At 35.3% G+C, this 14,661-nt stretch overlaps 1 long non-coding RNA gene across 3 annotated transcripts in view; it reads right to left on the bottom strand.

Annotated features, from left to right (window-relative positions):
• The window catches only part of LOC118191994 (uncharacterized), a 75,094-nt gene that overhangs the window by 19,439 nt on the left and 40,994 nt on the right, over nucleotides 1-14,661 (bottom strand). For 2 of the 3 annotated variants that reach the window (XR_015042617.1, XR_015042618.1), the window contains exons 5-6: nucleotides 8,518-8,577; nucleotides 5,070-5,127 (exon numbers count right to left, since the gene is read on the bottom strand). This is a non-coding gene — a long non-coding RNA (uncharacterized LOC118191994). Of the gene's footprint in view, nucleotides 1-930; nucleotides 1,092-5,069; nucleotides 5,128-8,517; nucleotides 8,578-14,661 lie in introns of those variants that run through there. The other variant, XR_015042616.1, reaches the window with a different exon arrangement.

Here is a 14,661-nt window from a genome sequence, read left to right as displayed (position 1 = left end):
ATAAATGCAAACCCCATTTAAGGAACTAAATAAATTATGAACATTGTATAGATTAAGCACGTCATATTCAGTATCTGAAGGAGGATAAATACATAGTAATCAGTGTACAATAGTGCAGGCCGCAAGAAGAAGAACATTCAACTAAGTAAATACATCATTCTTTATTCTTACCTAATACTGTAGTTCTTTAAAGAAGTTGGAAAATATAAAAGATGTATGTATTATTTAACACAAAATAGCATATGTGTTCTTCAACCACCTTTAGGATAACTCCAGACATGCTTGTCGAACGAATGACTTTCAGAACAGCTGATCAGATGAATGAGTATCTGCAAACCTGGACTTGACTGAGGATTTGTTTCTTTCATTAATTAGGAGCGATGTTCACACTGATATGTGCTGCCTAGCATGGAATTTGTGTACGATGCAAATTTGTTGCTTTCTGACATACCCGAAAATTGTATTGATATATAGGCCTGATTTTATACAGGCTTCGATATTTGGTGAAATTCCAACTTTTGCTAGTATATTATAAGATATTTGATTTTGTTTATTTTCCGGAGTGAATCGAGATTTGCATGAAAATAATTTTTCTTGGGCAGCATAAGGCACTTATGCTGCCCAAGAATTTGCTATGCTCGATGTAGAATAAAAATATTATGAACTCGTGTAGAAGTTCTGAACTGCAGATATTTAAATTTATTAAGAATCCTGAATTGAATGAAGAAAATGTGAGATGCTAGTGGATCTAAATTATATTTCTCAATAATCTTCGCAACTGTGAAACAAACGATATTCTGAGTATTACTGGTTTGAATTTTCTATACTTTTGAGAATTTACATGTACTAATTACATAATATTCATAATAAACTAATCGAATCTTTTGATCAGGAATGTAATACCATTTTAGCACTAAAAAACTCTCGAGATTCTTTCAAAGTTTTTATTGATAGCTTTCTTGACATCTCATTTAACAAAACGAAGCTTGACATACAGATACAGTAAAGAATCAATCATTTTCTTCTTTCTTGGAAAATTGTACAGATGCATGTAGTATCTTACCAAGGCCGAGTGGAAGTAAAGCAACTAACTGAAATTGAAAGCAGTGGAAAATCAAGATATACGACGCAGATATATTTAAAGAAGTAAAACACCAAGATATAAGTCTATTACTGTGTTCTTCATTCTAAATGAGATCAGAGAAATAATTTTTGTAACTTCGCTTTGCGGAAAATTTTGCGTACTAATCAAAAGGCTTCCACTGAGACAAAATTAAATTTGCATTTCCCCGTTAACAAAGCAGCTGGTGCAACTGGGATATACGCTTGTTACGTGTTAACAGTTCTAATCGAGATTTCATTATTGCAGTCGTGTCCCCAGTGACTGCTTTTGTATATTGTTCCAACTACAGTCACGAGGGAAAATTATTCGTTTAAAGGAGATAAGTTACCTCGCTAAGAAGAAACATAGTTTCAGGGCTGAGAATAAAGCTGCACGATAAATCGTACATTAACAATAAGCGTGCCTATAATAATAATATAACTAACCATGGTATATTTGCAATAGATATGCACACAACTAGATATGATACATTAATAATGAGTATACAAATGTTATGCAAGAGTAATATAAATACGACGTATGAAATGTACACTTAGAATAAGAAATAAAAGAAGATGCATTATGTAAAATAATAAATCATGGCATTGCAAAATAATTTAATAAACAGTACAGGATAAATAAAATGCACAGTATAAGTGAACTGGGAGATGGAATAATGTGTTACAACTGATGAGAGAGATCATAGGCTTGTGCAGACTAGTCATTGACTATTCTTGAAGTTTCTTAGAGTTCGAGAGTAATACATTTGTACATTTCTGAATATGAGTGATTGCAAATTTAATTGTTCAAAATATTATTGATCCATCGTTGGCAGTTTCGAGGAGACGGATGCCACTTGTTTCCGGGAAGAACCGTGCCTTATATGCACTGTGCACTCTCACAGAGGCTGAATAATGCTCAACCTCCGGAACTCAAGCATGGGACTGAAGAAGCTCATGTATTGATAGTGACTCGCAAGAAAAGTTACAGGGAAAGTTTAATCAAAATTATATTTTAGCAGTAGTAGCTTTATCAAAATTAATCAAAATTATATTTTAGCAGTAGTAGCTGGAAATTTAGCAGTAGTAGCTTACTGAAATAATTTTGTGCTTCAAAAGGCGCCATATTGGAAAAGTGATATTTTAAAAGTTCACAATTTCTTCTATCTTACCTTGAAGTAATCATAAGAACATTGATTTCAAAATTGAGTACACCGTGTCCATAAAAGTGTGGGTTTGGGAGTTATATTTTCGCAACCATTAACCGTATATACACATATATTTCCAGTTGTATGGTGGTAAGTTGAATAATTAATAATTATTAAAAGGTTTACCTTGATTATTCACTAAATTATAGATTCATAGCTACCTAGAAACACTTTGAAACAAATAAATAAGAACACAAAGTAAATAAGATTTAGGATTTTATATGCATTAGTAGAATTTTTTACATGGTAACAGTTTTATGGAATACTTAATTCTTGTATCGTTCGGTTTTTATATCTGTTGTCACAAAAACAAAATTAAAAACGCATACCAGGAAAACCTCAGGAAGAGAACAGCGCCACCTATACAGAAGAACAAAATAAGGCATGAAAACATTTTGAAACTTAACATATCTCCTCTCCCGGCTAAACTCTTAAGATCAGGAAGACTAGAATTTGAACAGAATTTAGAAAGTGGATGACGATAAATTCTAGTCGATGTTTTTACTTCAACAAGCCGAACGACTCCGTCTTTTCCTGGGAAAACTTCTATAATTCTTCCAAGATTCCATTTCAAAGGAGGGAGGGAATACTCCTTGAGATACACCCCAAGTCATTAAGATGAATATTCCTTGCACGCAGTGTCTACGTTTCTCGTAATTGACGTTGAGTCAAATATTATCTTTGCCATCTTAACCAAAACTGATTACGGGGTTGCTGAATAAGATGCCATCTTGACTTTAAGCAAAGGGATCTTTTTTGGTTTTTCTCAGGCTATAATGTTATAGGGACACTTATTAAAATATCCTGGAGTAAGAGGTTCTAGGTCCCGAGGATCTGAGGAGAGAGGAGTCACTGTTATGGAACTAAGACATGCTTCCATCTATATTACTAGAGTATAAGTTCCTCAAAAGTTAGCATAGCTCACTTGCAAATTTTGAATAAATGTTGCTTTGCAGACTTGATTCCAGCCTGCCATAATCCTCCAAAATGAGGATCTAAAAGTAGGATAAAATACCGTACAATGTATTCTTAAGTTGCAAAATCAAAAATTTCAGCGGAATTGAGAAACACTGATTTCTCTTTCGTATAGGTTGCTGATCCTGAAAAATTCGTTGCGTTATCTGAATACAAATCTATTGTTTTTCCATATCTGGAGATAAACAGCCTTAAATACACTAGAAAGGCATTTATTGATAAATCTAAAACAAACTCGAAGTGAATTGCTTTAGTGACAAAACAAACAAAATGGACAATGCATGTTTAAATTCTTAATCTACTGCTTGTCAGATTAGGTTTTCTTATAAACGATCCACCAATAGAAAAATGCAAGTCAACTTTGAGAAATGATCTACTGACAGTAAACCTACTAGAAGGCAAGATCGTTCTTCATGCGGAGCAGAAAAACGTTTATCAAATGGTTTGCTGCTTTGTTTCTGGCCAACGGATAGTATTTATCCGTTCTTGCCAGATCCTGGCCTGACATGTGAACAGACCATAAATTGTTTATCTCCACTGAGATGGAATTAAGAGAAATACACGTCTGAAATGTTTCAGACTTTAACTTCCGCCCAAAAGGATTTATTAAGGATTTTTAGTCTTTTCCGAAGCTAGCAGTTTACCATTCTGCTGTTGCACTCATTCTAACTTATGTTTTTTTTTTCTTTTTACTTCCTAGTACGAAGTAAAAAGGAAATATTGTAATCGCAAAAAATTTCGGGTATCATATTCCAAATGGCAAACCAAATGGAATTGCATCGCGTTTAATGCAAATGAGTAAGAGTGGTATTAGTAATTCAGGTCCTTTGAAGCTGGAAAATATGCTTCTTAGCGAAGGTTTCTATTAGATATCAAGAAAATTAATACTTCAAATGTTTTGAGCCGAAATATTAGAAGATTTTATATGAGGATTCGAAAGACTGGAATGGTTAAGGAGGGAGGAAGATTTTTTTTAATCGATTTTCGAGCTGGTGTAGGAATTTATTGTAACCATTTTGCATTCTATAAAGCAGTGGGAAGAGATACTACCAGTTTTGATGGTGAAGTTGAGGATGTATTTATTTCTCTGAATGAGTTAAGCGCTCGGAAGAGTAATTTCCCTCGAGCTGTTATTTTGTCCGATAACACAATCGCTTTGCAGTCTATGTCCAACAATAAATTTTGCACTCTCGAACGAATTTACGAATGTAAGAAGATTCTAAACACTCTGGCTGACTCAATTGTCTTTCAGTGCCTTCCTTCTCATTATGGTATCAAGGGAAATGAAAGAGCCGATTTCCAGGCAAAGAAAGAAACAACTATTCTACAAACCACTAATTACCATATGGCATTTGATTCTGCAAAACTCATAATTAAATTTTAATGTAAGAGGAGATTTTCCTCCTGCCTATCAATTGAGGCTAAGGGAAAGACCTGGGAGAGTCTCACTAGGTTCAAAGCCTGTTTTTCCTCGTCCGGTAGCAGTGGCGTAATTCGCCATTTGACTGGGCACGATTGTCTGAATTCACATCTTTTAAAATTCGACTTAAAGACACTTCAGTTTTTGTAACTCTGGACAGTCCATGGATAAGGAGCATACTGACGAACGCACTGAAATATTACCTCTTACTTCTATTGTTTTTAAGTATTGGAAAGCAAGATCAAGACTTTGTGGCCAAATATCTGGCATTTGTATAGGTAGCTAAAAATATATAGTGTTATATCTTTCTTTTTGTAATTATAAAAACAAGTATTCAAAAAATGTAAATGTATGTTTAAACATACTTTAAAGGCAATCCTCTGGGTTGTCCATACACATGGAGAGATTAGGCATAATGCAGCCCTGGAAGGGAAAAACAGATAGTTTATCATACTACAAACTACGTTTATAGAAAACAGTATGTTATTTTAAATTGATTATACAATAAAATATTTTTTCAAAACATATTAATCAATATTGTTCTTCTGGTTTTTGAATGCGAAAAAACTATTTTCATACTCATCTGCAATCTCGTTCAAGGACAGTCATTCAAAGGAAGCAAACTTAGATGAGTCGAAATCCCATTAGCGGCAGTCATGGGATTAAAGTAGTCATGTAATTCAGAGAATTGCCCTGGGAGTGCATTGCGCTCCTACACTCTATAACAAAAAATAGACACACCAAGAAGGAATAATCTGATTGCTTTGAAATTTCATATTCATAAATGCTTTGACCAAATATGAAAATGATTAAAATTTGGTGTCCGATGAATGAAAAGTTCGATCTTCAGCGCATAGGAACTGAGCATCCAGCAGATGTATGTAAGGAGCTGTTCTTGAACTGTTGTTAAAAATTTATGTTGCATTAAGATTTAGGATACCTTTCAACGACTGAAAAAATGCCCTGCCGCAGGTTTCGAGCTCATCACGAGCAACTGTCAGAGTTTGAAAGAGGTCATATCATTGTACTGAAAGAGGCAGGTTGGGCAAATTCGAGAATCGCTCATCATATCAGTCGAAGCGATGGGACGATTAGAAGATGCTGGCAAGAATGGGTGGGCAGTGACAGATTTCAGGGCCATGATGGTAGCGGTCGATATAAGGATACAACAGATTGGGAAGACAGAGTGATTGTCCGATCAGCTGTCACAGTGCCTGATTCATTGTTGTCAACCATCAGACTTGCGACCCGCGCACGTGTGTCCACCATGACCATTCACAGACGACAGATAGAGCGAAATATACACTCGTACCGACCGTTACGCCATCTGTCACTCACGTCTGCACACTGCCAAGCCAGATTACAGTGGTGCTTGGCTCGATCATGTTGGAATAATGCTGACTGTGGACGTATAGTCTTTAGCGATGAATCCCACTTCCAACCGTGTCGTGAAGATCATCTAAGATGATCTGGGCACTCGTCCAACGATTTTTTTCAGCTGATGTTTCGGAATTTTCGAATGTTTAGAAAAATCATTTCTTCAAAAACAATAATTTCTTGTTTTTATTTGAATACTTATTTGCCTTACTGAGCGGAACTTTCACGGCCTTAGCATCAGCGCTTCCGTTTTTGCTGATATTCTGCATCGTAGTCTTATTACCATTCACTTCACTGTTCCAGGAAAAATGAGAAATCTATAAACTAGTGACGAAAAGGTTCTGAATAAGAAGTAACCAGAAGTATACGAGGTTGTTCATTTTCTGGCAGCTTACTTCTTAAGAAAAAGTAAACGTTTTGAACAAAAATTCAGAAATGTCGGGCTTTTTAAAAATTCTGGGAAAAGAAGAAAGTTGGGAACATTGTTGCACAAGAGAAGAGTTCTTAATTTTATTATCAATATACAACCAATTAAATGCTGATTAATACAAAAATGTGTGGTTATAAAAAATGTTTTCAAAAGTTTCAAGTTTGTTACATATATGTATTTCGGTTTATTTAACTGTATAATTTTCGTAGTGAAATACACTTCTCTAAAACGGAATAAATTGGGTTACAAAAAAGCAGGGAAGGAGCCGAAATAAGTGTTGTTTACTAATTTCTCAATAATGTTTTAATTGGTTCTGGAAGCTTAATAGGCTTACATAAAAGTTTTCAGTCTCATCGTTAAGTAAAAATGCGTCAAACTTCTTTAAGCATCTTCTTTAAGGGAAGAAATATAGTAAGGGGGACTGAACTTCATGCCAATTAGAGTCGCCCTTTGGAATTCAGGAAAGTTCAAAAACAGCAAGTAGTTTCTACAACAAAAAGCTAAACGTCACATTTACATCATGTTTCAAATGAAAACAAACGTCCGACTTCAAATATTTAATCATTCAATAACTGCTGTCTTTTATCATATGATGATGTGTCGAAGACAACGAAACGTTTTCTTCTGTTTTCTCTAATAAATGCTAGATGGGATGAGAAGTACCACTTTTCAGTATTTCTACCTAAATGTTGATGTAATAAAGCTTTGTAATGCTTACAGAAATCCGGATTCTTTTTAAATCTTCTTCACAGTGAGTCAGAATTATCCAGTAATTCCCCTGCATTTCAGGGCAAGCAATTAGTATATATGTTGTACACAAAAGTTATGGATTCACAAAATTTTCTAAAGGTAGCATCGTATTCTAAACTATAACTACTATCACATTTAATAGAAATTCGCATAGCTTTCAAATGTTTTAAATTTCTCATGAATTCGGATGTGGAATCAACTTCTAAATTATTTTTAACTCTTATCAAATTTTGTATGATATTAAATATTTTTGATGCAGTACTTTCGTTTCATGTTCATGTCACTCACCTCCCCAATTTAGTTTATCCAGGGGTTCTCAACCAGTGGTACGCGTACCACTGGTGTTACGCAAGAGAAAAATAGGTGGTACGCGATTGAGATTTTTTTCTCCAACACTCGTAAATTTATGCGATCTGAAAGCTTTGTTCAAGAGTGGTGGTGGTAGTAGTACTTTGTAGTGCTGGTACTAAAGGTTTTCAATTTTTGTTTAGATGGTACGCATTAGTCAAAAGGTTCAGAACCGTTGGTTTATACCGCTGCTAAGTTTTCAGAAACTTGGTAGACTGTTCCTGTAAAACATCAACAAGCATTCAATCCATCCACTCGTTAAGCATCCCCGAGCAAATTTAAGATTTTCTTCATAAAATTCTTTGATAGAATGAATACAATGTTTTATTTTTATTTTATTTTTTATGTTTGTGAATAAAATTATTAAGTGTTTTAACTAACAAGAAATGAAATAGAATGATTATGTTCGGGCATTGATCAGCATAAGTTTACTAATAACACTTTAGTTTAGCATATTTCATACATATGTTGTCTTTGCATAACAGTTGCTCCACTCACCTGCAAGAGCCGTGTTGTAGCCGCCACTGCGATATATGTTACTTAAACATGAATAAGAAAATAATATGCGTACTTGTATAATTTCATAAGTAATTCTTTTAAACTAGAGTGAGGAAGAAAAATTCTCCGTTTTAGTCAGTAACTCCGTAATAGTCTGTATAATGAGGAAGAAATTTTCGATGTATTAGTTTTTAATTTGTCACAGACGCACATTTCATTTTATTTTAACAATTTAAATATGAAACAAAAAATAAATAGATAAATAAAAGAGTCGTTTTGTAATACTGAATAAAATTCATTTTAAGAGACATGGCATACGATACATCAAAGAGGTATAATTTTGCACTTGGTTTGGATGATTGAACCACGATATGATGTTAAATTCAGACTCTACTTCTAAGTATACTTACTCTGCTTGATTCTATTGCATTGGATTCACGTGTTGTCATTGGATGTTTGCCCAATTCATCCTGAAAGAGAGAGCAAATAGGTAAATGTCACGTAATTTTACAAAATTCAGCATTAATTTCTACTTGCTGTATGGAGTTATTTGATGAGATTGTTTTACGAAATTCTTTCACCGTGAAAGATGATTTCATTTTTAAACATATGCTGCCCTTTAGACGAAATAACTGCGTTTGGTTAAACTTCTTGCAGATCTTCCTGCAATCTTAAAGAAAACTTTGATCAGGCTATGTGGTTCCAGCTATCGGATGAAGCTTTCTCTAATCGCTTCTCACTAGCTTAAAGCACTATAACACGGATGAAAGTGATTCCACAGAGCATGTGACATTTGGAAATGACATCACAGGATGTACAATCATACTGAATGACATGTGAAGGGAAGTTTCCTTTTTTCTGTAGTTTAGTGTTAATTCGCATATCTTCTGATTCCGAAAAAGAACACGAAAGCCAAAGCGACTTCTCCATGATATAATAAATACTACGCATGCGCACTTTAGCCGAACGGCGCGCTCTTTCGTAAAAGGCCATTCTGACTGGATGATTTTTATCACAGTGTTTACTGCTCTTTCAATCTCTTCATATAAAATCTCATCATCAGCTTCATAGAGGTTGCCTTGATTTTGATACAAAATCTCAAAACATAAGCAGTCATGCGAAGAATTTTTTTGTAGCTTGAAAAGTACAGAAATCTTTCGCTAAATTTTCTTTCTTTCTCAGCAACTAAATGTGTGACAACTGTTTCGCGTCTCTCCAGAAGGTGCTTCTTCTGGAACAGATAGTTCCGATATTGTCCAAGACAATACAACTAGGTTTGTCTCTCTCACCTTTGAATTTGTCCGACCAGTTGCAAGTTCTGGTAGGTAAGTCTGCTGAGTTGATACCTCCAGAAACGTGTCTCCAATCATCTGTATTGGTCAGTTTCCTGATTTCTTTCATTTGATTTCCAATAAAGGTGTTTCATAGTTCTTTGTTCATAATCCATGTCAAGACGATCATCGAGTGTGCCCAAAGGAAAATTCAAAACTTCTAGTATTGTTGAACCATTTCTAGCTCCCATGACAGCTTCTAAAAGTTCCAGTCGTGCAAATGTCAGTCTCTTAGCAGGAGCTATTCTAGCTTTTCCCAAAATCATTGAAATTTCCACTTCTTCCCCTTTTCTACAGCGTAGAAATGCACAGAAGTATATGATGAAACATCAGTAAATATGTGTAAGCTGGCCATTTCCCGAAAGTTCCATGCAATATCCTTTGAGGGATTTTATATTTCTGAGCAAGATCTAGATGTTTAGCCTATCTACGATAACGTAATTGCAAATCGGAGGGCAACTCTTCGTCCCAGTCTAACTTATTTGGCCAGGCTTTTTGGAGTAGTAACTTAACCAATAGTGTCGCAGGTGATGTAAAGCCTATGGTATGTAGGAACTGTATTGCACCAAATGGCGCTGTGTGCGCCTGAATTCTTTTGAGTAGTTTAGAACATTGCTGACTATGAGAGATGTAAAACGAAACTACATTAAGTTGCGAAAGTCAAACTAAACTTATATGTGTTTCTTTATTGTAAATGTATTTATTTGTGTCGTCAATAAACTTTGGATAAAATGACAGAATGTGAGAATCAATGTTGCATATGTCAGATAAGCGAAATTTCTTTATCATTTAATTTGAATATTGAGTTTTAGAATAATGCAAACACGATATTAGATGTAAGTGGCGTATTTATATAGGACGACATATGCTTTCAACAACAGATAGTAACATTCTCTTCGTAATGACTTTACTAAATTTCATGTCAGCTGAGAAAAAACGTAGTAATGTTCATGGGTTTCTGTATCCCACTTAAGATCAAGTACACTTGACTTTTTGACATTGAACTCCGGTGTGAGCCCAACATTTTAGTTCAAATGTCGCTTCATTCACTACTTGCATAGCTTGATATTTCAGTTGCTCCAGTTCTTTTACGTCATTAACGCTTGCGACTAGGTTACCAAAAAACCACTCTTAATTTATCAATTGTATATTTTCTATTTGGAATTTCTGCAAACCTAAATGATATTTTATTCTGGCATTCAGAAGAAAAAGACTGGAAGTGATACCAAAAACTACTCGGTAGTGTCTGTAAATCTTAAGCTTGGTGGGTTCAGCATCTTCCCACTACAACAACCTCAATACATCTTTGTCTTCGGCCCTTAAATCTGTTTGCGGAAAAGCCTGCTTTATATCAGCAACTACTCCAAAGGGCCCTAAACGGAATCTCACCAGTAGTGGCGGTATCTGATGTATCAGACTCGGTCCAACACTGGAACACTCGTTTAAAGAAGCATATCCAAGTCGCTTGAAAGAAGCGTTGAACACTGGGCGAACATTCACAGTACTGCTGGAAGGCTTGATAACAGACCTATGAGGGAGATAATGACTAAGCTTAAACAATTGCTCCATTGGAACAACTTCTATGATGCCTCTTAATTCCCATTGTTGGAATACAGCATCGTAAGCTTCGAAGATAGTTTCGTTTAACAAACGTTTTGTTACCATGTCAAGTCGTGATTCAGCTATATCGTGCTTATCATATAGAGAAGGATGCCCAGCTAGGCAGGAAAAAGCTATTTCATAGCGTCCATCTTCACATATCCTTCCCCCGGGGGGAAATGAATTTTTTTGGAAGCTATCTTGATATTTGCAAGCGTTATTTTTGAGTCTTCCCCAGGAGTGTCTACTATGTCGTGGTTGGGGGCTTTCCTTGTTATAAGGAGCTAAATTTCACCCTACGACTTTATGCATCCCCCTGTGTGAACCCCAGGGTACCGGTGGGATGGCATATAGCGGGCAGGAAGAAATGTAAAAAGAAGAAAAACGAAAACAAGAAAAACAAGTAAAAAACAAAAAGAGGGAACCAATGTTTCAAAAGGCTTGGAGATTGCCGAAACACACATCGCTGACAACGTACTGTCCTACATTCGTAGTTGTTCTACAGAATTTGATGATACACTGGAGAATCTATCTGACAAAGCTAATAAACCAGCTGGAAATAAAATTAGAGAGATATTTAGCGAATTGCAAAATGTTCTGGTAGATGTTTTGGTTGAGAACAGTGATTTAAGACGACGATTAATAGAAAGAGGAAATATCCAAACTACGGTGGGTGATAGGAAACAACCAGAAATGACTTATACAGAAAAAGTACAGCAAAAGCCTAGAACACGAACTAGATCGACAAGTACGAAAAACAAGGAATGGAATTTGTAACTTTAGTATACGAGATGTGACACAGAAAAACGAGACTAAGAGTGTAGCTTGAAAACAAAGTGGAGTTAGCACCAACTGTTTTGGTGACGTCATGCCACACACCTCCTCTATTTATGCGACCAGTTTCGACTTAACCGACCTCGCCAGTGGGGAGTACTGCGTCATTGAGTGAATACGTGCAGGCATTCTGCTGGAAAAATGTCTAATGTAAAAACAAAACAGAGAATCAACATCAAGTTTCTTGTTAAACTTAAGAAATCAGCCACGCAGGAAACATTTCAAATGTTAACAGAGGCTTATTTTTTCCAATTTAACAGAGATGAAACTTTGTCTCACGCACGTGTGTTTGAATGGCATAAGCGGTTTTCAGAGGGAAGGCTCAATGTGGAAGATGATGAATAAATCGGTTCTCAGTGGTCAAATTGTGAATCAATACTTCTACACTGCAGTACTAAAAATACTTTGTGAAAAAATTAGGAAACAAAAGGCCCCAGTTGTGGAGTGATGGATGGTTTTTGCACCAGCACAATGCACTCGCTAACACGGCCATATCTGTCAGTTTCTGACCAACAAATAGATTACTCTGATGCGACATCTTTCTTATTCACCTGATTTGGCTCCATGCAACTTTTTTATTTCCTAAAGTTAAATCTTACCCAAAGGGAACCGATTTTACTCCAGCTGAAGATGTTCAGGCAAAAACGAAAAGTCTGCTGAAGGGTCTTCCAGAAATTTCGTTGCAGAACTGTTACCAGAAATGGCAGAAATTTTTGATTAAAGGTTAATCAACAAGTATAATCATCGATAGCTGTTTGGTTAAAGGTTAATCAGACAGCTATTGAATGTTTGATGTTTAATTAAAGGTTGATTGCAAAAGAGGAGGACGTGGTGTTCTCAATGCCGGGTAAGCCAGCTCCTTGCAGCTTATAGACCTATTTGTTTGCTACCTACTTTGGGTAAGGTTTTGGACAAGTTAATTAATAATAGATTGGTATATTTCCTTTGTATCAAAAATCTATTGTACAAAAATAAATTTAGAAAATTATATACAGCTCTTATTACTATTGATATTAAAAATGCATTTAACAGCCTATGGTGGCCAAGCATAAAAAACAGGCTTTTAAATATGAACTGTCTCAAGAACTTGTATAATATTATCACTAGTTATTTGGATTGCCGTTATATAGAATATAAAGACAATAATATATTGATATCGGTTATACAGTAAGTTATACAGTTAGATAAGTTATACAGTTAGATAAGTTATACAGTAAGGTGTACCACAAGGTTCTGTTCTGGGGCCGACTGGAACATTTTTGCTGATTCGGCATTACAACTTGAATTTGAAGAAGGAATTGCTTTACAAGCCTATGAAGATGATTTTGCGTTGGCTGTTTCAGTAAGCAGTAGACTAGTAATTGAGGATAAAGCTAAAGTAGCATTGATAAAATCTATCAATGGTGTAATTTCAACAAATTAGAAATTAATCAAGAGAAGATCTAGCATTTCCATTTGGCTCCAACTTATTCTGGTAGCCTATACTTACATGGAATGGAATAAGGATTAAGAGTGAAAAAACACTTAAATATTTGGGTGTTTCCTCAGAAGCAAATATGAGTTGGCTGCCCCACTTGACAAAACTTAAGGAAAAGATATTTAGAGTAGTAAATAAATTAAATAGACTTCTAAATAAAGATTCTTTGAAGAACAAGATTGTTCTAAAGGTATTATACAAAAGAGGAATTGAACGTATAGTATTATATGGTGCGCCAATCTGGTGGACAGGTACTGAAAAGATAAGAATAAAGTTATTACAAATTCATAGAATTGCTTTGCTTTCAATTACTGGCTGTTATAGAACTGTCTCGACTGCAAAGTTACAAGTTTTGGCTGGTTGTAGTACCAATAGACTTGATTGATGCTGTTGAAACAGATATACAAAGCTTGCCATATGGGAAAAGATAATCTTTATGGCGAAATATATATTTCAAATAATGAAATAGATGAAAAGCAAGAAAAATATTATTTTCATCCAGCAAAGATTAAACATGTTTCCTGGGGAAAAGAAACTCCTGCAAGAAATGGCATGAAATGGGAAATATATACTGAACGAATAACTTGGGATTTTCTGTCATTGTAACTCATTGTTGATAACGCTTGGCAATCCTGATTTGGATGAGGACTGTCACAGAATATATAACTAATTTTTCTGGCAGATGTGTTCGAAATCAGCAGTAGGTTTCATCTCGTTGAGCTGGTGTATGTAAGTCCTTTCGTTTAACACCACTTCCAAACGAATTTTCTGCTAGAACACGATGTTCGTCATTTTATACTTCATGACGTAGGAAGAACATCCAGAGAGGAAGAGTCCTTTTAAATGAAAAGGAGAACCAGTCCTTTTAAATGAAAAGGTTTCCAGAACCTTTTCATTTAAAAGGACTGGTTCTCCTTTTTCGACTTCTCTGTTGAGTCTATACCTATCCCAAGACTTCTGTCGGAAGACACGATTCCACAACAGAATACGGCATTGCTGCGTAATTTCATGTTGTTACAGTGTCCCTAACGCTCGTGAATATGAACCAAGGTTTTCGTAAAATGAGCTAACTTGATCATTGATTTGTTATTTACTAATGCCAAAAGATCCCAAATGTAAACTTCAACCAATAAGTCCTTTCTATCAAATCGGGACTTTAAATTGTCAATAACTTTCACGTAGTTATTTTTAGAAGGTAAATAACTTTCAGCGTTATCATGTGCTTTACTCTTTCGTTTCAAGGAAGAAAGTAGGTACTGAAATTTATCTTCTTCTCTTAAATTTTCATCTTCATGAACTCGAGAAAACTGACC

Source organism: Stegodyphus dumicola, chromosome 8, assembly GCF_044657685.1.
Source record: "Stegodyphus dumicola isolate Sdum_Otavi_A_Nest chromosome 8, ASM4465768v1".
NCBI lineage: Eukaryota > Metazoa > Arthropoda > Arachnida > Araneae > Eresidae > Stegodyphus > Stegodyphus dumicola.
Note: the sequence above shows the minus strand (reverse complement) of the source record. Positions and strands in the feature narration are given on the sequence as shown.